Source organism: Papio anubis, chromosome 2 (genome assembly GCF_008728515.1).
Source record: "Papio anubis isolate 15944 chromosome 2, Panubis1.0, whole genome shotgun sequence".
NCBI classification, from domain to species: Eukaryota; Metazoa; Chordata; class Mammalia; order Primates; family Cercopithecidae; genus Papio; species Papio anubis.
In genome coordinates, this window is record NC_044977.1 from 135,189,925 (window position 1) to 135,213,711 (window position 23,787).

The 23,787-nt window shown below is 38.3% G+C and overlaps 1 long non-coding RNA gene across 1 annotated transcript; it reads left to right on the forward strand.

The window, feature by feature from the left end:
- Nucleotides 1–928: 928 nt before the first annotated feature.
- On the forward strand, nt 929–15,491 carry LOC110742629. Its single transcript, XR_002520496.1, has 3 exons — nt 929–1,145; nt 1,884–1,977; nt 12,121–15,491. It is a non-coding gene; the product is annotated as an uncharacterized LOC110742629 (long non-coding RNA).
- Nucleotides 15,492–23,787: the final 8,296 nt, after the last annotated feature.

Genomic DNA, 23,787 nt, shown 5'->3' on the forward strand with positions numbered 1-23,787 from the left:
ACAAGTGTCACAGGATACTTGAAGTTTCCTGGAATTGAGTCATCCCGTACAATTTCAAATATTTTAAGTGTTAAATGAAAGAAAAATCTCCAACCTCTTGTTATAGTTCTGCCACAGTTCTTTAGGAACAATAGATGAGGAAAGACAGCCTGACAGTGTGAGGTGATGGGGAGGAGGTTGAGCCAAAGGCTAGAAGGGTTCATAGGTGAGGTACAATCAGCTAGTCCCAAGACTCCAGTTACCTTGGCTGAGGGCCGAGGGCTTGCTTCATGCACCACAGAGGGGCCTGCATCTCACACAGATCCTGGCATGGGGCAGGCATCACTGATTAATGTTATTATTATTATTATTATTTTCATTTTTAAAGGGAACATTTTGAATATTCTTTAAATAATCAATTTGACCTTATTATTTAGTCCTAATTTATCTGAAACATGTCATAAAAGAAAATTTTAAATGCCCCTGAACCTATTACCCTACTGTGGCAACAATTAAAACTATGGATTTTATAAGGAGTCTATGTATCTAATTATATGTTAGATATAATTAGATCTAAATATCTAGATCTTCTAGCTCATAATAAAGGGTTCTGATATTGAGGAGGGTGAAACAAATAAGATATGTGTCAGAATTAAGTCTAGATGTAATAGAGACCTGAAAAACAATAACTTCAACAAGATAGAACTTTATTTTTCTTTCACTTAAATCTTTACGTAGTCAGTTCAAGAGTAGCATGGTACTCCATGGTCATCTGGGACTAGAACTCCTTTGAGCTTTCTGTATCTACTATTTGTATTCCATCTGATTTATGAAAATATGTCATCTAATGTATAATAGCTTAAATATAATATAAAAATAATATTTGGATATTGTGCTTAATGGCTTAAGAAACATCAGGTTTTAAAATGAAATCCTTTAACATAATGTATATTAATTAAAACCCAAGTAATTGGAAGTGCTCCCTTGCATACACAAAAGCCCTCTGTGTCATTAAAAAAACCAACAACAGGTATTCTTTTCCCCATTTCACAGATGAAGAAAGTGAAGCTCAGAGTGGCTAAGTAATTTGTCTCCTCTCCTACAATAGGTCGCAGAGCTGGCATTCAAGCTGAACTCTCCCCTTCCTTCTACAGTTCTATTTCGAGGTAAGGTAAGGCTATAGTTCTACTTCTAGGAGGGGCTCCACGCCATCCTGGCTCAACAGCATCTAGGAAGCCAAGGCTCAAGTAAACTGTCTTTAGCTCTGGCTAGAATTGAGGTACCCTGGCTAAATGCCTCTGCTGTGAGAGCTTCAAGGACCCCTAATGGGAGTGACAGAAATGAATGCCATATTTGTATTGTTTTCTATCAACTTGTTTTAATTGAAAAATTAATATAAACACATAATTAAACATTCAGTAATAATTCAGAAAGTACAAAGAATCTGTAAAAAGTAAATTCTTAATTTTCCTTCCACTTCAGACCCCTGTGGTTTCCCTCTGCAGAGGCAACCAGAGTAAATAATTTCTTATGCATCTTTCCAGAAACATTCCATGCATACGCTAAGACATTCATAGTGTTGTGTGCATACTGCTTCTTTTTAAACTTTTCACTGTGTGTTCTTATGCTGTTTGGATTTTTTTTAACCATGAGTATAGATTACTTTTCAAAAACAAATAGACACTTTTCCCCGGTTCATTCAGTTGGGTAACAAGGCATTTTTCAAACTCTGTTCCTGGAATCATAACCTGAAACTGTTTGTGGAGATTGCCTTGGCACATCTGGAATCACACCACAACTCTCTGAACTGCTTGTTGATAATGCCAGTCCAAAACTACAGGTGCTGTAATTGAGGAAGTTGTGCCCGAATGTGCCTTCAAGGCAGTTTATTTGTGATTATGCAGCCTTCTCTCCCTGGTGCCCTGAGAGCACACAGCTGGATCACTGATGGAGGCTGGGAGAGCTTTGATTCACTTCAAGATTTCAGACCTTTCTGAGGTGAGTTCCCTTAAGCTCTGTTGTAATAATAGATGTGCAGTAAAGTGTGAAGCCCTGGAACCAGACTTGAATGCCAGAAAGATGAGAAATCTCTATTGAGGAATCAGTAGGAGAACTCTTAGAATTATCAAGAAGGTTGAGGAAAATGGCTGGTTATAAATCTTGCAGGAATTTGCAGTTGTCTGGATAGTAACAGTAACCAGTTAAACCAGTGTTTCCCACACTTTGGGCATTAACATACTACCTTCATCATTTTTACTATATCCAAGTACCATTTGCACTATCATTGACTTATTGTTTTTCTTTCAATAGACTCATTCTTATTTAAATTAAATGTTTTAAACAATTATCCACATAGTAGCCAGGGTGATCTAAAAATGTTAGTCAGATCACATCACCTTATGCTTAGTACTCTAGTAGCTTTATGTCTAATTTAGCATAAAAATTGTCTGTAAAGCTGTACGTGATCTGAGCCCTCAGAGTTCACTTTTACCTCATCTCTATTCACCACCTCCATGGCTTAGCTTCATGCACAATGGCCTCATTGCTGTTTCCCCATGCCAGCCTCCTTCCTATTATGAAGTCTTTACATTTTGAGGTGGCTCTGTCCAGAATGCTTCTTCTCCAGATATCTCCATGTCTTGCTACTTTAATACATTCAGGTTTCTACTCAAATCTCTCTCAGAGAGGTCAGACTGACCAACCTGCCCAAAAAGGTGCTTGCTTGTCATTACATGCCTCTTACAGTCTTACTTTCTTTACTTTCCTTCTTAGCATTTCTCACCACACAAAATATTATACAATTATTAATTTCTTTAATTATTATCTGCCTGTCCTGACTAGAATATAAGCTCCAGGTAATCAGGGGCTTTACTTCTTTAGCTGTTATAGTCCCAGAAACTAGAATCGTGCCTGGCGCATAGTAAGTGCTTAATACATAATTGTTGAATGCATGGACAGATAGATACCTGTAACTGACTTGATTGCCTAGAAACAGCTCCTATTTTTTAATAAGCGAGACTTCACAAGTAAATCGGATGAACAGATTAGTCAATAAAAGTTATGGAAAAACCTGATCATCCTTTTTTTTGGGAAAAACATGAATATAGATACTCACCATCATCATACAGGTAGCTAATTAAATAAATGTGTACCCAGATAGACTAAAATGTGGATAATTTGGAGCAAATAATTTTTGAAAACCTTAAAATTATAGCTAAATTTTCTTCTGATTTCTCATTGAGAAAGAACTTTCTAATCTAAAACAAGTGGAAAAATATATTAAAAGATCAATCCATTTAAATTCACAAACACTGTTACTTTCTTTAGGATATTTATTTCATTAGATATTATTTGCTTGTTTTTGCATTCTCAGGGAAATGCAAATTAAAGTTATAATGAAATACCACTATATATCTATTAGAATAGCTAAAAAATCCAAATAAGTGACAATTCAAAAACCCACATGAAAAATGACACCAGCAATACCAAGAGGCAGCAAAGATGTAGAACAACTGAACCTTTCGTACATTCCTGGTGGGAATACAAAATGGTAGAGCCATTTTGGAAAATGGTTTGACCAGTTTCTTTTTTTTTTAACAGTTTGACATTTTCATGTGAAGTTAAGTATACACTTGCCATACAATCTAGTGATCCCACTAGATTTTTACCAAGAGAAATAACAGTTTGTGTTGTGTTCCAGTACTTGTATGTGAATGTTTACAGTGGCTTTATTCATTATTGACAAAAACTAGAAATAACCCAAATGTTCTTCCATTGGTATACGCATAAACAAAATGTGGGATTCCATACAATAGAATATTACTCAGCAATAAGAAAGGAACAAAGTGCTGACATACACAATAACATTGATTGTTTTCAAATGCTTTATTCTAATTGAAAGAAACCAGACTCAAAAAGCTATATTCTATATGATTCAATTTATATGACATTCTGGAAAAGCCAAAACTATAGGGACAGAAAACAGATGGGTGGTTGCCAGGGGCTGGAGGTGGGAGAAGGGTTGACTATAAAAGGGCATGGGGAAAATTTTTGGAAATGATGGAGTATTCTATATTTTGATTGCAATGCTAATTACCCAACTTTATACATTTTTTGAAAATGCATAGAATTTTGTATTAAAAAGGATGATTTTTCCTGTACATAAAGTATACCACAATAAACTTGACTTTTACAAATAAAATTTAAAGGTATGTAAACTGAAAAAGTGTTTAAAACAAGCATGATGAAGTATTCATATTGTTAATACATAAGCTGCATAAAAAATTATAAGACAAACAGCAGTTGTTACATAACAAAAGCAAACAATGTTTATTCTAACTGGTAATCAACTAATCAAAATTAAAGCACACTGAGATAATAGTTTCCTCATAAATTAGCACCTTTCTTATCTTCTCCCAGTACCTTTTCTAAAAGGTTAATACAGGGCCAGGCACAGTGGCTCACACCTGTAATCCCAGCATTTGGAAGGCAAGAGGATTGCTTGAGCCCAGGAGTTTCAGACCAACCTGAGAAGCAAGACCACTTCTCTACAAAAAATAAAAACATTTTCTGGTCTTGGTGGCACAGGCCTGTAGTCCCAGATACTTAAGAGGCTGAGGTGAGAGGATCTCTTGAGCCCAGGGAGGTGGAGTTTGCAACGAGCTTTGATCCATGCCACTGCACTCCAGCCTAGGTGACAAAGCAAGATCCTGTCTCAAAAAAAAAAAAAAAAAAAAGAAAGAGAGAGAGAATGAAGGAAGGAGAAAGAAAAGAAAGAAAGAAAGAAAGAAAGAAAGAAAGAAAGAAAGAAAGAAGAAAAGAAAAGAAAAAGGTTAATACAGAATGCTTGTAACAGTATGTAGGGATATAAAGGCTCACACAATTTTTTTGTGAGTGTAAATTGGTTCAAATCTTCCTGGGAAGCAGTCTGGCAAGTCTATATCAGAAGATTAAGAAGTGTTCACACATTTTGTCTCAGTAATTTCACCTCTGGGAATCTATCCTAAGAAGATAAAGCAAGTTGTGAGAATAGTTTTATGTGTAAAGATAGTGGAACAAATTATTTACGGTAATAAAAAGTTTGGAACAACCTAAGTATCTGCATTAAGGTAATAGACAAATTATAGTTTATTCATATGAAGACATAGTATAAGGTAATCATTGAGAATGTTTTCGAAAAAATTTTAATGATATAAAAAATGCTTATGAAATAATGTTAAAAATAAAAATTAGTATAAAATGTGTAATCTCAACTGTCTTAAAAGTATTGATAGGCTGGGCGTGGTGGTTCACGCCTGTAATCCCAGCACTTTGGGAGGCCGAGGCAGGTGGATCACCTGAGGTGAGGGGTTCAGGACCAGCCTTGCCAACATGGCGAAACCCCATCTCTACTAAAAAACACAAAAATTAGCCGGGCGTGGTCATGTGCCCCTGTAATCCCAGTTACTTGGGAGGCTGAGGCAGGAAGAATTGCTTGAACCCGGGAGGCAAAAGCTGCAGTGAGCAGAGATCACACCGCTGCACTCCAGCCTGGGTAACACAGTGAGACTCCATCTCAGGGGGAAAAAAAGTATTAATACATAAAAAATTCAAGGGCCAGGTGCAGTGGCTCATGCCTGTAATCCTAGCACTTTGGGGGGCCAAGGCGGGCAGATCACCTGAGGTCGGGAGTTTGAGACCAGCCTGACCAACATGGAGAAACCCTGTCTCTACTAAAAATTAGCTGGGCATGGTGGCTCATGCCTGTAATCCCAGCTACTCGGGAGGCTGAGGCAGGAGAACTGCTTGAACCTGAGAGGCAGAGGTTGCAGTCAGCCAAGATCATGCCACTGCACTCCAGCCTGGGGAACAGAGCGAGACTCTGTCTCAAAAAAAAAAAAATTCAAGAGGACAATTTCTTACCATGGTGAATATAGTTATTTGTGGTAACTGATTTAGTTTTATTTCTTATTGGCTTCTATTTCTTCTTTAAAATACCCCCAAAATGTTATTATGAAAGAAGCAACCTAAGATTAACAGGACTCAGCAGATATCCCTGACTTTGGGTTAACATCTTGGAAATTGGCTACATTTTTGGTTTTCATCTTCAAAAACTATAAGCCATTAATAGTTTGAAATAAACACAATGCTGTTAATGTTTCTAATATATTCATTTTTCTTAGAAGTTAAATTATGGTTCTGTTTATATTCTGTAGTTAAAGTTCAAAACTTTTGAATATGATACTTAAGGCTATAAAATTGGACTGTCTAATATGGTACTCATTAGACACATTCATGGGCTATTGAGCACTTAAAATGTGGCTGGTCCTAATTGAGAGGTGCTGCAAGACACACCATATTTTGAAAACTTCCAGTGAAAAATTGTAAAATACATTATTAATAATTTTTATATTTACCTGTAAAAATGACATGTATATATAGGATAAATAAAATGTATTATTTAAATTAATTTTACCTTTTTTTTTTTTTTAACTTTTTCCATGCGGTTACATTAATCAGATCAGCATGCAACAGAAACCACATTAGGAACCTCAACCAAATAGGTATTTCTCTTTCTCATGTGTCTAGGGGTGGGCACTCCTGGACTGGAGTGGCAGCTTCCAGACATCATCAACCTCCAGACTCTTTCTACCTTTCCTGTTTCACCATCCTTGGGGTGGGGTTTTTCTCTTCCTGGTCACTTTCTAGTCAAAGAATGGCTACTCTGCTTCCAGCCATATGTCTGCATCTTAGGTAGAGGAAGAAAAAGAAAGTAACAAGGAGGAAAGGAGACACCTATAGTAACACAAAAATTTCTAGAAATCTTCAGCAGACTTTCACTTGTATTTCATTGGCTAGTATTATGTCAAATGATACCCGGGTTTGCAAAAGTGAAAAATACAATTCTTTCTGTTTTTCCTGTTGTATTGTTGCTGTTGTTATTTGTTGCTCTTTTTGTTGGCTTTGGTTTTTGTTTTTGTTTTGCTGGACACATTGCTGCAAGGATATAGTAGTAAGGAAAAGGGGTTTCTAGTAGTGCCTGCCCACACTTCTTTGATTTTTTTAGTCAAAATTTATTTCAGTGGATGGTGCTGGATACACATTGAAAATTGTTACAATTTTTGTTTCCCCTTTCCCAGCTTCCAGAGGGACTTTGTTTCTCCCATAAACATAGTTTTTCTTCTAGCAAAGAACAAAATAGTTTATCACATTTTGGATTTTCTTAATTACCATCACATTTCAGTCTTGCCTCTAGGGCCTTTTCATTCATTGCACACAACGCCTGAAGTCTAAGAGCTTTTCGGGGCCTAAATATTTAAGACCTGAAAATAATATATTGGTTTCTAACTGCACAAAGGAAACAGTGATATCAAAACTCATTAAATATGTAGTTAAATATCTCTACAAAATATACTTAATATATTAACTGTTAAGGTTAGTATTCATAAAATGTTATGTTTGAAATATATTTGTAGATTATGATCTCACTTTTCTGAGTATGCATGATGATTACATAGAAATCACAGCTAACCAGAAATTAAATGATTTATTCCTAGTGTTAGTGGACTTGACTGACTATTGCCTCTCTATGTCATTTCCAGCTGGATTATTGCTCCAAGCCTTTCACAGTATCTTTAATTCTAAATGAGTGAGTGAGTTGTGAATGGACATGTTTAAGTCATTCAGACTCATGAAATATAAGTAGAAGTGTGCTGGCCCGTTTTAGATGTAAATAAGAAAGGATTTTGCCCTTACTGCTGCTGGCAGTCATCTATCTCAGCATCGTAAAGATATGTAGACTTAGGAAAAAGTCCACACTGTGGTGTGCAGAGCAAAGAGGCAATAAAAAATAAATAAATCAATCAATAAATCTGGGCCTTCGAAAGATTAATCCACAGAATCAACCCTGATGTCTGTCCTTTCTCTGTACTTTTGGTTATGTGTGCTAGTGTTCTCTTTAGTGCTACCCCATTAAAATAAATCACATATTTAAGGTTTAAGAATAGTCCAGATCTCATAATCTCATCCTCTAGTTTGTTTGAAAGAAACTGAAGCTCACAGATTCAAGTAGTTTACTCAAGTATTGCTGTATTAATTTTCCAGGGCTGCTTTTACAAAGCACCACAAACTGGGTGGCTTAAACAGCAAAAATGTATTTTCTGAGAGTTCTGGAGAATAGAAGTCCAAGATCAAGGTGTGGCAGGTTTGGTTTCTTTTGAGGCCTCTCGCCTTAGCTTGCAGATAGCAAATTTCTGGCTTTTCACATGGTCTCTCCTCTGTGTGCACAAGTCTCTGGACTTTTTCTGTGTGTCCAAATTTCCTCTTCTTATAAGGACACCAGTAAGATTGAATTCGGGCCCACCCCAATGACTTCATTTTAACTTAATCACTTTTTTAAAGTTTTATCTCCAACTATTGTCACATTGTGAGGCACTGGGAGTTAGGGATTCAATTTATGAACTTTGTTGTGACACAATTCAGCCCATAACAGTTACACTGTACTTTTCTTACCACAGTGCTAGAGCTCAGTTTAGGATCCGCATTTCCTGACTCCCAGCTGCACTTTCTTACCGCAATGAAAAGAATACTGAATTTCTGCATAATGTCTGTATGGAGTATGATAAAATTCTTAGCAGTAAAAAAGTAGCATTTGTAAGGGCGTGGAGGTGGGAGTTTGTGAGCAGCAGTGCTGGAAAGAATGTGGAAACTTCAAAAAGCCTGGCTAAAGTGACAACTCTAGAAGCCAATTACATAGAGAGGGAAATTTTATTTTATGATCCAGAAACAATCGAATGTACCTAGGTTATTCAATAATAGAAGACTGGTTGGGTAAATCATGATGTATCTGCTTGTATGAAATACTATGCAGCCTTAAAAATTATGAAGTTGAATATATTTCTTAACATAAAAAGATAAGTGTGACAAAATTGGGGAAAGACAGTCTCTTCAACAAGTGGTGCTGGGAAAACTGCATATCCACATGCAAAGGAATAAAGTTAGATTCTTACCTTACACTATATACAAAAATTAACTCAAAATAGATTAAAGAACAAAATTTAACACCTAAAACTATGAAACTCCTAAAAGAAAACATAAGGGAAATGCTTCGGAACATTGAATTTGGCAATGATTTCATGGCTATGACACCTAAAGCACAGGCAACAAAAGCAAAAGTAGACAAGTAGGACTACATCAAACCTGAAAACTTCTGCATATCAAAAGAAACAATCAACAGAGTGAAAAGGCAACCTGTGGAATGGGAGAAGATATTTGCAAATTATATACCTAAGAAGGAGTTAATTTCCAGAATATATAAGGAACTTCTATAACTCAATAACAAAACCACAAATAAACTGATTTTTAAAATGAGCAAAAGACTTGAATAGATAATTCTCCAAAGACGACGTACAAGTGGCTAACAAATATATGAAAAGAATGTACAGCATCACTAATCATAAGAGAAAGATAAATCAAAACCATAATTACATATCAACTCATACCCATTTGGATGGCCAATATCCGAAAAACAGAAAATAACAAATGTTGGCAAGAATACAGAGAAATTGGAATCCTTGCACACTGTTGGTGGGAATGTAAAATGGTTCAACCACTATAAAAACGGTATGGAAATTCCTCAAAAAATTAAAAATAGAATTGCCATATGACCCAAAGATCTCACTTCTGGGTATATATCCAAAAGAATTCAAAGCAGGATTTTGAGGAGGTATTTGCACACCCAGATTTATCACAGCATTATTCACAATAGCCAAGTGGTGAAAGCAACCCACATGTCTACCAACAGATGAATGGATAAAGAAAATGTATAACAGTATACACATCTAATGGGATATTACGCTGCCTTAAGAGAGAAGGAAATTCTGTCACATGCTAACATGGATGAACCTTGAGGACATTATCCTAAGTGGAATAAACCAGTCACAAAAGGACAAATACTGCATAATTCCACTCAGATATCGAGTCTAAAATAGTCAAAATTAAACAGAAAGTTGAAAGGCAGTTGCTAAAGGCAGAGGGGAGAGGGAATTAGTGTTTAATAGGGTTTCAATTTTGCAAGATGGAAAAGTCCTAGAGATCTGTTGCACAACAATGTAAATATGCTTAGCACTCCTGAAGTATATACTGAAAAATGGTAAGATGGTAAATTTAAAGTTACAAGTTTTCCACCACAATAAAATTATTCTTAAAATAGATTACATAACTATGGTATGTTCTGGTTTAAAAACATATACATATATGTATATATGCAGTTACTGGCAGTTTACACATGAAACTATTAGTACTAGATATTTATGAAAAATATTTTTCCCTCTGCTTTTTTTCTTATTTAAATAAATCTGGATAATGTGTGTGTGGAGTACTGAGAAAGGTCTCCATATCTAGGGGTAAAATGTGGGGACTTTTTCTGGCCAATCAAGCCAGCAGCAAACAGCAGGAAAGCAGGCAAATTTTGGACACAAATACAGCACCAGTCTCTGCCCTGGGCCTCTCCTCCATTCACCACAGATCTCTTAGAGCTTTTCTTCAGAGCTTGGCCCCCTGCCTGCCCACTCCCTTTAGCGATGTGTGGGGAAAGTTCCTTTTATTTTGTCCTTTCTTCCACCTTTTCCAGCCGCTGTGGAGAGCAGCGCTTTGGAACTTGAGCACGCGCGGTGGGCAGCCAGAGCGTCTGCACACGCGCCCCGGGTCAGCCGGTCGGCTGGCTCCCCACCGCCCTGGTGAAATGGTTTGTCCCCAGTCGCAAGCTGTTTGGGTTGTTTGGAAATGTCTTTTCCTTGCCTGTGTCTCACCCTGAGCACATCCCCTTGCTTCTGGTAATAGCCTTATAATAATCGCACGTTCGGCACGTCCTGTGTACCGACCACTCCGGGAAAAGGAGCGTCAGGGAGGCTAGGCTAGGAGCGGCCTAATCCAGGCGCCAGACGGTCCTTCGGAGAAGGGCCCTGTCCTTTGGAGAAGTCTGAAGTTTGCTGGAAATGTTTAATGACCGTTTTCCACTAACTTTTGTCATGCAGAGCCCAGGCTCAAAAGCTAGTCATCACATTCCAGTGTGGTCAAGGAGCGGTAAGGCGTGGATCTGAGCTTTCCTGATCCCCTGGTCCCTCTCAGAGCCCCAGTCCCCACCCTCTCCAGCCCTCAGCAGAGGAGAGAAGTGGCGGGGTGCTGGGAGGGGCTGAGGCCCGTTACTGATGAGTGTGACTTGGAAACTGGACAGAAGAACTGCTTGCTGGTGTACATTTTCCCCCTACTGCTTTAGTATAAAAAGCAGGAGCCCCCAGAAGGGAAAATACGTGGCTTTTTTTTTTTTTTTCCTCTCTCTCTTGGACTTTGGAAACCAAGTGTTAAAAGCAATGCGGATGAAACTGTCCCTGAAACACTAATAAGAAAACTAATTGCAGATTCCAGGAGAAGTCTCTCTTTCAGTGCCTCCAAGTGTTGCCATTTTGCTTACAAAGAAGTGAGATAAAGGGAGACAATGAAATACGTTAAGTAGGTCATTGTGGGGGGAAAGTCTGAGTTGTAAAGCACTTTCAGTTGCTTTTAGTCTCTTGATTATACCCAATGTTGACTGATACTGGAATCTTATTTCCATGGCTGGACACAGTTACAATTTACCTCGATTATTTATTAAGAATTGCAATGTATTGGGAGGCCGAGGTGGGTGGATCACGAGGTCAGGGGTTCGATACCAGCCTGACCAACATGGTGAAACCCCATCTCTACTAAAAATACAAAAATTAGCTGGGCGTGGTGGCGGGTGCCTGTAATCCCAGCTACTCAAGAGGCTGAGGCAGGAGAATTGCTTGAACCCAGGAGGTGGAGGTTGCAGTGAGCCGAGATCGCGCCACTGCACTCCAGCCTGGGCGACAAAGGGAGACTCCATCTCAAAAAAAAAAAAAAAAAAAAAAAAGGGGATTGCAATGTAAATGTCAGATCAGTAGTACAGAAATTAAGTACAGATTTGCTTAGGCAATTTTGCTTGTATTGGTTAACAGTACGGTAAGCAGCAAAGAAAAAGACTGCTTGAAGAGTAATTATGCAAATAGAAGCTGTTGCTATATGTTTCAAGCGGATTATTTGTAGAAAAATCTATAGTCATCTACAGCAAATATTTAATTAATTTCCAGTCTTCTACTTGGCTAGGAACTTCATCAAATGAAGATGATACAATCGGCACAAATTTAGCGAGTGACACCTCTGTGTGGGATACTGTTCTGATCACCTTCTATTCACTCCATTATTGAAAGAGGAATTCCCCACCCTAAATAGTATGAGATGGTGGAACACCCAGCACCCCACACTGGACAGGTGAGATTGATGGCAGTTTATGACTCACATATGCTCACAGCCTAGGGGAGGACACAGGACACCATACAGGGTCACTTGGGGTTGCACTCAGGAGTATAGTGGACAAGCATGGCCTATGGGAGGCAAGCTTTGTAGCAACACAGACTGGAGTGACCCCTGGTTCCCACTGGAGGATGACTGGCTTACTTGAATAATTTCACAGGCTAACAGGGAAGTAGAAGCCCTTAGGTTGAAGACCAGGTAGAGTGCAGCTCGTTTAGCTAATAGGGAAATTAGCCAGGTGAAGAGTCTTTTCCATTGGGGAAGGCATATCTGGCAAAAGCAGAATTCACAGTTAAGCTTTGGGGGCTCTAGGAAGCTCAGAGATGTCAAGGCAGCACAGAAAACTTTGGGCCTTACACTATAGATCCAAAAGAAGAGTAAGACATAGTTCTTGGCTGTAAAGAGCTTGAATTCTCTAGGCTGGGTTGGGAGTGCGGGTGCCAAACTATTATACATGGTTCTAACTGTAAATGCAGGAGGACTTTTGAGCACACAGAGGAAAGTAGGTATAGTAACAGCAGCAGACACTCTTCGCAGAAAACATGATGCTTGGCTAGAACTTCAAGGATGAGTAGGATACATGGTTGAAGTGAGTCAAGTTGGGAAGGGGAAGCATTTTAGGAATGGAACAAGATGAGAATGGTCTTGGTGATGTTTCAAGACTGGCCAATTCATGTATTCAATATGTACTTATTAAGGGCCTGCTTGGGGCACAGGCCTTCCAGGGTACAGGATAAGAAAGAAACTCTAAGGACAGCATGTGCCTTGCCAGTTGGACTCTTTGGTCCAAATTGGTGGTGAACTGTGTGGCAGTGGCAGCCAGGAAGCTGTTTAGCTGGGGCCTACCATTCACTGGTAGCCACAAATGTGGACTTTGGTTGTAATCTCCAATGGGGGGAGCAACCCTAGAAATATATCAGTGGGATATAAATATATTCAATTTGTAATTATAATTGTTGTAAACACCCAAAATATACCACAATCTTAACACCCTCTTCAGCTTTTATTTTTTAATATACCAGGACTCTTAAAAAGATGGAAGTGGCCCTGGTGTCCCTTAACTTCTGGGAGGCCCTGCTAGCCAGACTGCTCCCCATCCTGCCAGAATGTGATTGGCTCTTCTGGGCTCACCTCTGGACTCTATCTTCTCAGGTCTGCACTGAGCATTCCCATTTTTGCACTCCTAGAGCACTTTGGGCCTGTTCTCTCCTGTGGAGCATTTAGTACTTAATGATCCTGCCAACCAAACTACCCAGCATGTATGGGCAGCCACAATCAGAAAAAGAAGCTTTTAAATTACTGAAGGGAGCGCTCTGTTCTTTCCAGCACAGGGTACTCATTTTCAGGTTGTCCAGCACCAGTGTGTGCCCCCAACGATATTTATTGGAGACATGTTTCACCTCTTGTACTTGGCAACCAAAGCACAAAGATGCATACCAACATGTTCTTAGGTTTGTTCTAATTTTATATCCCAAATGGCCTGAGAGAAAAGAAAAGGGTGTTCTTTGGCTCCAGGAAACTCATTGTGACTTAACTTTATCTTCTTTAGTAAATTACTATGTACTATGTGTTACTTATTCGTAATATATCAAATAGTTTAGCTGGTAAAATATAAAGAGAAAAAACTTCACCATATGTTCAAAGTCAACAACAATAATAACAAAAGAAAACTTTTTGTTTTTTTTAAAAGGGGAGAAGAAAAAAAGTTTGCTGGATATAATTATCACAATTGACAACAACTAAGTCCAAAAGCTATAATATAAATAGTTAAAATTCTCATGGCAAGGAATGAACTTGCCCCAAAATAAATGATTGTACAGATGAGCCCAAAATGTTCCCACACAAGTAAATTAATAGTTTGGTTTTCTAGGGGTAGATGTGCATAAACATCACATTAACCATTCTGAGGACTGTTTGCAGATTTTAAAGACAACTGTGACCACTTTCATGATGATCCCATGGATGGTGATGTTCCCAGAACTGGACATCAGGAAATCTTTAAGTATGTACTAAATCAATTAGAAGGAAATCATGCTGACTCTAGAAGGGATTATGAGTTTAGTTGACACCTTAGTAGGAAAATGAAATATCCTGTTAATGACTCACTAAAGCATATAATGTCCTGGAACAGGGAATCACTGTACTGTACTTTCTTGCAAGAGGTGTAACGTTTGAGATGTGCTCTTTGAGACTGGAGTTATTTGGGAAATGAGTACATGAAAATCATGAGACTGAGACAAATCACCACTTACACCCTGAAGAAATTCTGACCTCATCTGTACACTGTGGTTTTCTTTGAAACCCTGAGTTGCTTTTGAACCATAATGTGTGCTTATGACCTATCAAGTAGCTATGACATGAAGCTTCAGGAGACACAAACCTTAGACATACCACAAAAATATGAGCTTAGAGGTTACTATATGGTAAAGTAATGTGGGAATTGCTGAAACCCTAGTGTCAGCTCTGGATGTACTGGCACTGCTCCTTTGCTCCTGATTGGCTGAAAGATCTTTTGATCTGGTGGATTCTTGTGCCTAGGTCTACTCCACCTGGGACTAGAAGGTACCATGTGGTCCATCTTCTCTCTCACTCATAAAAATTGTACTATCTGGAGTCTAAGGCAGTTATATGTAAGAGGAATTACATAAACATAATGCACGTGTAACTTCATTTTGTTTTACATGACATATTTTGCATAACTTTGTTTTACATTAAAACTTCTTTGTCATTTAACCTGAAAGGAAGTCACAATTTACCAGTTCCACTCAAAGCCAGGACTAGGGTGAGGTGAGCAAGGTACTCACCTTAGGCACATAGTTTAAGGTAATGCAGAAAATACTCAGTAATCAAGATAAAAAATATAAGTCCATATAAGTCCACATAACAGCATCTTGGTCAATGATGAACCACATGTAAAATATAAAGATACTTTAAATGTATTTTATCAGTTGGCGGTCCCATAAGATTGTAGTGGAGCCGAAAATTCTTATCATCTAGGGACATTGTAGCTGTCACAATGTCCTAGTGCAACAAATTACTCATGTATTTGTGGTGATGCTGGTGTTAACAAACTCACTGCACTACCAGTCATATAAAAATATAGCAACAGAATCATGTACGGTACATAATACTTGATAATGATAATAGATGACCATGTTACTGGTTTATGTATTTACTACACTATACTTTTTATCCTTATTTTAGAGTGTACTCCTTCTACATATTAAAAAACAGTTAGCTGTAAAATGGCCTCAGGCCGGTCCTCCAGGAGGTATTCCAGAAGGAGGCATTGTTATCATAGGAGATGACAGCTCGATGTGTATTATTGCCCCTGAAAACCTTCCAGTGGGGTAAGATATGGAGGTGGAAGGTAGTGATATTGACATTCCTAACTCTGTGTAGGCCAAGGCTAAGAATGTCTGTGTCTTAGTTTTTAACAACAACAAGAAAAAAAGTTTAAAAACGTTTTTTTAAAGCTTTTAAAAATAGAAAAAAAATCTTGTGAGATAAAGATATAAAGAAAATATTTTTGTACAGCTGTACAATGTGTTGTGTTTTAGGCTGTGTTATTACAAATACATCTAAAAGTTTTTTAAAATTAAAAGTTTATAAAGTAGAAAAGTTACAGCTAGCCAAGGTCAATGTATTATTGAAGAGAGAAAACTTTTAGAATAAACTTAGTGTAGCCTAAGTGATACGTGTAGACACACAACACGTGTGCTACCACTGCCTGTAGTACTCAGTACAGTAACATAATGTATAGGTTTGTAGCCTAGGAGGAATAGTCTATACCATATAGCCTGGGTGTGTAGTAGGCTATAGCATTTAGGTTTGTGTGACTACATTCTATGATGTTCGCACAATGACAGAATCACTTAGTGATGCATTTCTCAGAATGTATCCCCATCATTAAGCAATCCATGACTGTATTTTAATGCAATGCTTTAAAAAACCAAATTGGCAAACCATGGCTCACAGGTCAGTTGCCTATTTTTGTAAATAAAGTTTTGTTGGAACCAGGGCCAGGATTAGGGTGAGACATAGGAGACAAGGTCATGCAAATGCAGGGTTAGATTCTGTTATTTAAATTGTTATAGTTTGTTCATCATTGAATTTTTTGCATTAATTTCATTTTTAAAAAACCATCTTATATATCTAAATTGCCTTCCAATCTTCCTCCCATTTCCATCAATTTAGGCAGTGACCAAGTCATCCTAGATTACTAGTTATCAATTAGTGGCTAGTGCACAAAGCTGACCCCTCACCATCAATTTTTTCTTTCTTCCTTCTTAGGGATGTGATCAAGTTCAACATTGTTCTCTCATTATCCTGTCTTTCCCAGTGCATGTGCGCGCGCGCGCGCACACACACACACACACACACACACACACACACTTTTTTTTTTTTTTTTTTTTTGAGACAGGGTCTCACTCTGTCACCCAAGCTGGAACGCAGTGGCTCAATTGTAGTTCACAGCAGCCTCAATCTTCCAGTCTCAAGCGATCCTCCTACCTCAGCCTCCTGAGTAACTGGAACTATAGGAGCGCACCACCATGCTTATATTTTAAATTTTATTTATTTTTTTAATATTTAGTAGAGATGAAGTCTCGCTGTGTTGCTGTGTTGCCCAGGCTGGTCTCACACTCCTGAGCTCAAGCAATCCTCTCACCTCAGCCTCCCAAAGCACTGGGATTACAGGCATGAGTCACTGCACCTGGTCATTTTTTAAATTAGAGACTTACATATGCTGAAATGTGTTGATTTTAAGTCTAAATATCCTACTTCATTTAGTGGTCTATAAGTGGATACTTTAGTGTTGATGAAAAATACAAGAGCGTACCTGAAGTAGCTTTCAGAAAAGAGCCCAAGTTACTGATATAGCGTTCTCCTATGTGTATATCTTTAAAATGAATAAACAGATATACTTTAAGCAGTTTTATATTAAAAATGTTTATTAAATAAATGGAAACAGCTCCAAACAAATATCAAAAAATTAAGAGACCTGCAGCTATGGTATAGATACATTAAAAATTATCTGTGCCCAGTTCCATTTTTCAAAATGTTAATTTTTAAGTGAGCAATATTTAATATGAAAAATTGCTTGGATTTTGACAGCATGCCTGACTGAGAGTATGCAAATTGTACACAATCCCCATGGAAATGACCTGTGACCCCTGCATTTTATTTAGGTCAGCGTGGCCAGCAGTAACCACCTTGTCCTCGTCCATGCAATTGCTGTGAGGAAAGGAAAAAAACTGCTACAATGACAGGGGTTCGGGGTTGGGAAGTGTGAGAAGCTGAGAAAGGCAAGAAGCCAGAAAGGCCTGCCCTGGGGAGCATGAAGGCTCTGTGAACCTGCATGGTGAAAAACAGTTCTAAATTGTCAGTGTGCCAAGTGTGGCAAGGTGAACACATGTAGCTACCTCCTTCTCCTGCTCCAACTTCATGGGGGGAACATTTTCTATTTAAAGAAAGTGCGCACTCACCAAATTGATAGAAATATAATTAGGTTTTTCCCAGAAGAGGAATTTTAGGGTGATCTTGTCTCCCTGCTTTCTGCCTTGCTCCAGCTGCAGGGCTCCCTCTATATAGAATGATGCTGAATGAGCTTTCAACACTCGAAATCGATCCTGTCATTTCTTCACTAGACCCCTGGGCTTCCTAAATGAAGTCCAAACTGCTTAGCTTGGCATTCAAACCCTATCGTGAGCTGGTCCTTGCCTTCAGTGCTGGCCTCAAATCCCAAGGTGATTTCAGCTTGACAGTCTTCTATGTAATTTTTATTTCATTTTATTTTTTATTGAGGTATAATATACATAATGTATACTAATCAACAGGGTACAAGCTTATGATATTTACATATGTATGAATCTGTATATAACCACACTCAGGTCAATACACAAAACATTTTCTCTACTCCACAAATTTCTCTGGTGTCCTTCCTAGTCTGTATACCACTCCAGGTTTTCCCTGTTCTTAAACTTGATGTAAATAAAATTATATAATATGTATTATTTTATGCCTGCTTCTTTCAACATCAATGCTTGTGAAATTCATCCATGTTGTACAATAATTTAGTTCATTCTTTCTTGCTTGCTGAGTTAGTATGTCGCTGTGTGAGTGAACCACTATTTATCCATTTTTTCACTGCTTCTTCATATTTTTCCCTTGGCACTCAGCATTGTGGAAGGTTTGAATGCAAAGGCGTGAGGAGGCCTAGCCACTGCCCTGGAGGCACTTTCCTGAGGCCTCAGGGGACTGTCACCTGGGACAGGGTCTGACCTTCAGCCCCATAGCCTCAGCAGCCTGGACTGTGAGCTCATGAAGAGGGATCTGGTGCAACCACGTCCTTAGGACTCAGAAAATCAACACTCATTTATTTATTTATAGTGAGAAATACAACCATCATATATTCAGGTGAACGCATTTCATATATTTTTAAAACAGTTCTGTAATATTTATGTAGCCTTTCTTGCAAGGAACTATGAACACATTTAAATAATGAGCTGCCACAACATTCTGGTAAATAGACTGTTGGAATTTACAAATGAAGAATTTGGGACAAAAGAAGGAGCTAAATGTTCTCAAGGCAAACTTGTAAGGGAAAAACACATCAGCTTTAACCATATCTCTGCTTTGCTTTATCTCAATTCCAGGAGGTAGGGCAGTCAAATGGTTAAGGCTACAGACTGGGGCCAGAGGCCTGGTTTCAAATACGTGCTCTGCCACCACCTCTGTGACCTTGGGCAAGTTATAGTGCCTGCTCATGCCTCAGCTGTGCCACCTATACGAATGGGATGATAACAGTAGTTAAATCAGCTGAGAGGCAGAGTGATTTGAAAAATGCTTGGGGCCAGAGGCCTGGTTTCAAATACGTGCTCTGCCACCACCTCTGTGACCTTGGGCAAGTTATAGTGCCTGCTCATGCCTCAGCTGTGCCACCTATACGAATGGGATGATAACAGTAGTTAAATCAGCTGAGAGGCAGAGTGATTTGAAAAATGCTGGCATGTAGCAAGCAACTTAAAAAATGCCAGCTGCTATTATTGTCTTGGGCTCTGTAAATTGTCACTTTCCTCATTATCAGAAAATTAGATCACATTTAGGCACTGCTAACTACTAAGGCCTCAGCTTGAAGTCATAATGGTAAAACCATCACTTTTAAATTCCTGACGGACAAGGTATTTCTAGAGGAGAGTCAGTGCTGGCAATACTCAACGCATACACTTTTTTTCCCTTTTTTTAAAAAAATTATTATTTCATAAGTTATTGGGGTACAGGTGGTACTAGATTACATAAATAAGTTATTTAGTGGATCTGTGAGATTTTGGTGCACCCATCACTCGAGCAATATACACTGCACCCTATTTGTCGTCTTTTATCCTTCACCCCCTACTCTTCCCAAGTCCCCAAAGTCCATTGTATCATTCTTATGCCTTTGCGTCCTCATAACTTAGCTCCCACATATCAGTGAGAACCTATGATGTTTGGTTTTCCATTCCTGAGTTACTTCACTTAGAATAATAGTCTCCAGTCTCATCCAAGTCACTGCAAATGCTGTTAATTCATTCCTTTTTATGCCTGAGTAGTATTCCATCGTACATATATATGTCACAGTTTCTTTATCCACTTGTTGATTGATGGGCATTGGGTTGCTTCCATGATTTTGCAATTGTGAATTGTGCTGCTATAAACATGTGTGTGCAAGTGTCTTTTTTGTATAATGACTTCTTTTCTTCTGGGTGGATACCCAGTAGTGGGATTGCTGGGTCAAATGGTAGTTCTACTTTTAGTTCTTTAAGGAATCTCTACATTGCTTTCCATATTGGCTGTACTAGTTTACATTCCCACCATCAGTGTAGAAGTGTTCCCTGATCACCACATCCATGCCAACATCTACTGTTTTATTATTTTTTGATTATGACCATTCTTGCAGGAGTGAGGTGGAATCGCATTGTGGTTTTGACTTGTACTTCCCTGATCACTAGTGATGTTGAGCATTTTTTCATGTTTGTTGGCCATTTGTATATCTTCTTTTGAGAATTGTCTATTCATGTCCTTAGCCCACTTTTGGATGGGATTTTTTTTTTTTTTTCTTACTGATTTGTTTGAGTTCTTTGTAGATTCTGGATATTAGTCGTTTGTCAGATGTATAGATTGTGAAGATTTTCTCCCACTCTGTGGGTTGTCTGTTTACTCTGCTGAGTGTTCCTTTTGCTGTGCAAAAGCTATTTCTTTTAATTAAGTCCTAACTATTTATCTTTGTTTTTATTACATTTGCTTTTGGGTTCTTGGTCATGAAATCCTTGCTAAGTCAATGTCTAGAAGGGTTTTTCCAATGTTATCTTCTAGAATTTTTATAGCTTCAGGTCTTCTATTTAAGTCCTTAATCCATTGAGTTGATTTTTGTATGAGGTGAGAGATGAGGATCCAGTTTCATTCTCCTACATGTGGCTAGCCAATTATCCCAGCACCATTTGTTGAAAATGTTGTCCTCTCCCCAGTTTATGTTTTTGTTTGCTTTGTCAAAGATCAGTCAGCTGTAAGTATTTGGGCTTATTTCTGGGTTCTCTATTCTGTTCCATTGGTCTCTGTGCTTTCTATACTAGTACCATGCTCAACACATATACTTTTGATGGCAAATATAAGGAGATTAGAAAAATAAGACCAAATATCACGGTATCTCAAGATGTTAGAATGTTTTAAATGAATATATTGTATTAGGGACACTAGTTTGTCTGTTTTGCTTTGGCTTTTTAGAATATGGTTCTAGAAAAGCAAGGAAGGTGAAGAATTATTAAAGCTTAAGACTCCCTGGAATGTTGTTAAGGAAAGTCAGAAATCTAGGGCTACTAAGTAAAATTAATTCTACTTATTGTCCATAAATTAGGTCCTAATGAGGTAAGAAATTGCAGTGAATAGTTAAAGAATGAAAATATTTTCTCTGAATAAAAAGAAAAGCCAGGGAGGCTTTACCCTCTCAATTCTGTCTTATTTCTCTTTAGCTACAGTTGGATAAAAAGGAAGCAGCTCTGAGAATTGGGAGATAGAAAATACAAACAAAACCATTCATGTAATTACCTTACACAGTCTAGGCACGGTGAATGGAACACCTGTGAATAATAGAGAATAAAGTCTTTGTAAGCACTGAATGGTAAAGCCACTCAGGGGCATTTTAGCTCAAGACCAGTTCAAAAGTAAAGGACAAGTGCCTGGCGAAGGATTTTCATTCCAAGCCAGAGTGACATGAATATGAAAAGTTAAAGATTAATGCCAGAAGAACCAAATGATGCCTTTAATTATTTATATATTTCAAAGGTTACTCTTAAAGAATAACTTGTTGATAAATGTGTTCAAATTACCACTCTTTTAATGAAGATAATTATTTTTAGGTAACAGAGTGAGAGAAAGAGAGAGAGAGAGAGAAAGAGAGGCAGTGGAAGGAGGGAGGAGAGAGAGAAATGAAAGAGATACACAGAAAGTCTGAGTATTTCAATGTGTTGGATTTTCAAAAACATGAGAGACCCAATGGGACTTCCTGGAAAAAGCAAATTCCAGGCTTCCAGTTCTTGGTAAGATGCAATGTTAAATACAATGAAAAGGTTGGACATGGGGACTCCTGAAATCAGATCACAGTCTTAGGACTCCCTAATTAAACCTGCCTGAAACCCCATTTTTTGTTAATCTACACTGGGTTTTAAAATGTTTTAAAACACTATCAAAAAAGAAGATGTCATATTAAAAAATCCAATTTCTGGCTTTCCTCACAAACCCCGACATTCTGGCAACCTTGCAGCGTGCCTGCCTACTAAAGGTTGGCTGTACCTGAGTAGTGACAGTTCCTTTGCAGTTCAGCACAGCCCCAGTTTGGTCTGCCCTACCCACCTGTGCTACTGCTTTTTCAAAGCAAAATGTATCTGTCTGTTTGTAGAAGGAGGAATGAAACTGATGGGAATATTGTGGAATCTCTTTGGGATTAGGAATATGACATAATGGACAGGTCTTTGCTCCACCTATCAGGTGGCATCGGTCACTTTTCACGTAGCTATCAAGGTACATATATTTGGATAACTACCTCCAGACTGGACTTCTCCAGGGCAGGGGATTCAGTCTCATTCATTATTGTGTTCCCTGTTTAGCACAGTGCATAGCATACGGTTGGTGCTTAATAAATATTTATTGAATGAATAACAGATTAGAGGACTGTAATGTTCTCCACCTCTAAATCAAGCATGAGAAAGTATCTGCTTTTAAAAAAAGTATCTCAGTTTTCTAGATATCATCTCTCCCCACCATATACCTATATACCATCCATTCATTCTGTTGACCTTTTTGGACCTGGGGAGTTCAACTCCCATTTACCAGCAAACTGGACAGGATAATCGCTGAGCCACCTCTAGACTCCCATCACTTAACATGATCCTCACAGGAACTGGGCCAAGAGTATACCAACTGACGACTAGTTGCATGACACAGAGGGAAACACAGGGGATTTATCACTTGCATATCTGAACAACACAGATTATTTAAAATCTGGACACATTGGCTTTCACGAAGTCAACAAATAATTTTTGTATGAACCAACTGCTTTCACTTTGTTAAAAGGACACTGCTTTTCATTGTTCCAACACATAGTTGCTTGGACAGATTTTTTTTTTAGGATAATGATGAGGAGAGCAAAGGTTGGTTGTTCAAAAACTCTACTTATAAACTAGGGATTCCAAACTCAGTAGCCTCCAGGGCCAGGCAGGTAATGGAAATGAGTGAAGCCTGCTGGGAAAGTGAAGAGGGACAGCTGCTCCTTGCTGCAACTAACTGAAGCTATTACAGGAATCTGGACCCACTGTTTCCAGGTCTTCCAATTTTTCCAGAAAACCCAGATGCCCAGATTTATAAGGACATTTCCCAACTTAGAAAAAAAAAAAAAAAATACAAAACAGGCCAGGTTGAGCCCAAGCCCTTAGGTTTTTGAAATCTACTATTTAGCCAGGTAGGGCATAACATTCCCTCATGAAGGCTTTTATGGAAGGCACCTTAGTGGCCTGTGACTAGCAATAGAAGACTCCCTTCCCTTCCCCCTACCACACCACAAAGGGCCCTGGAACCCTCTGAAAGGAAATCATTGGTTTTATTTTTTTATTCCCTTGGGTTTATTCTTAATTAGGCATGTTGGAATCTTTACAAAAAAAATAACCATATAAATGTAAAGTGTTTAACTCACAGAGTACCCATGTGAAAATGAATTAGTAGTATTAACTGGAGAAAACAACAAAACTCCCTGCAGGCAGCTGAAACTGTTCTGCGCATTAACGTATGTATGTTTGTGTGTATGTGTGTATATGTTTATTTTTACTTGTTTTAAGAATGCTTTTTTATCCAAATTGGACTTTAGTAGGTTTTTTTTTTCCTTCATTATAACCATGGGATAGAAATGCATCCCTTGCCCAGAGCTATTTTGTT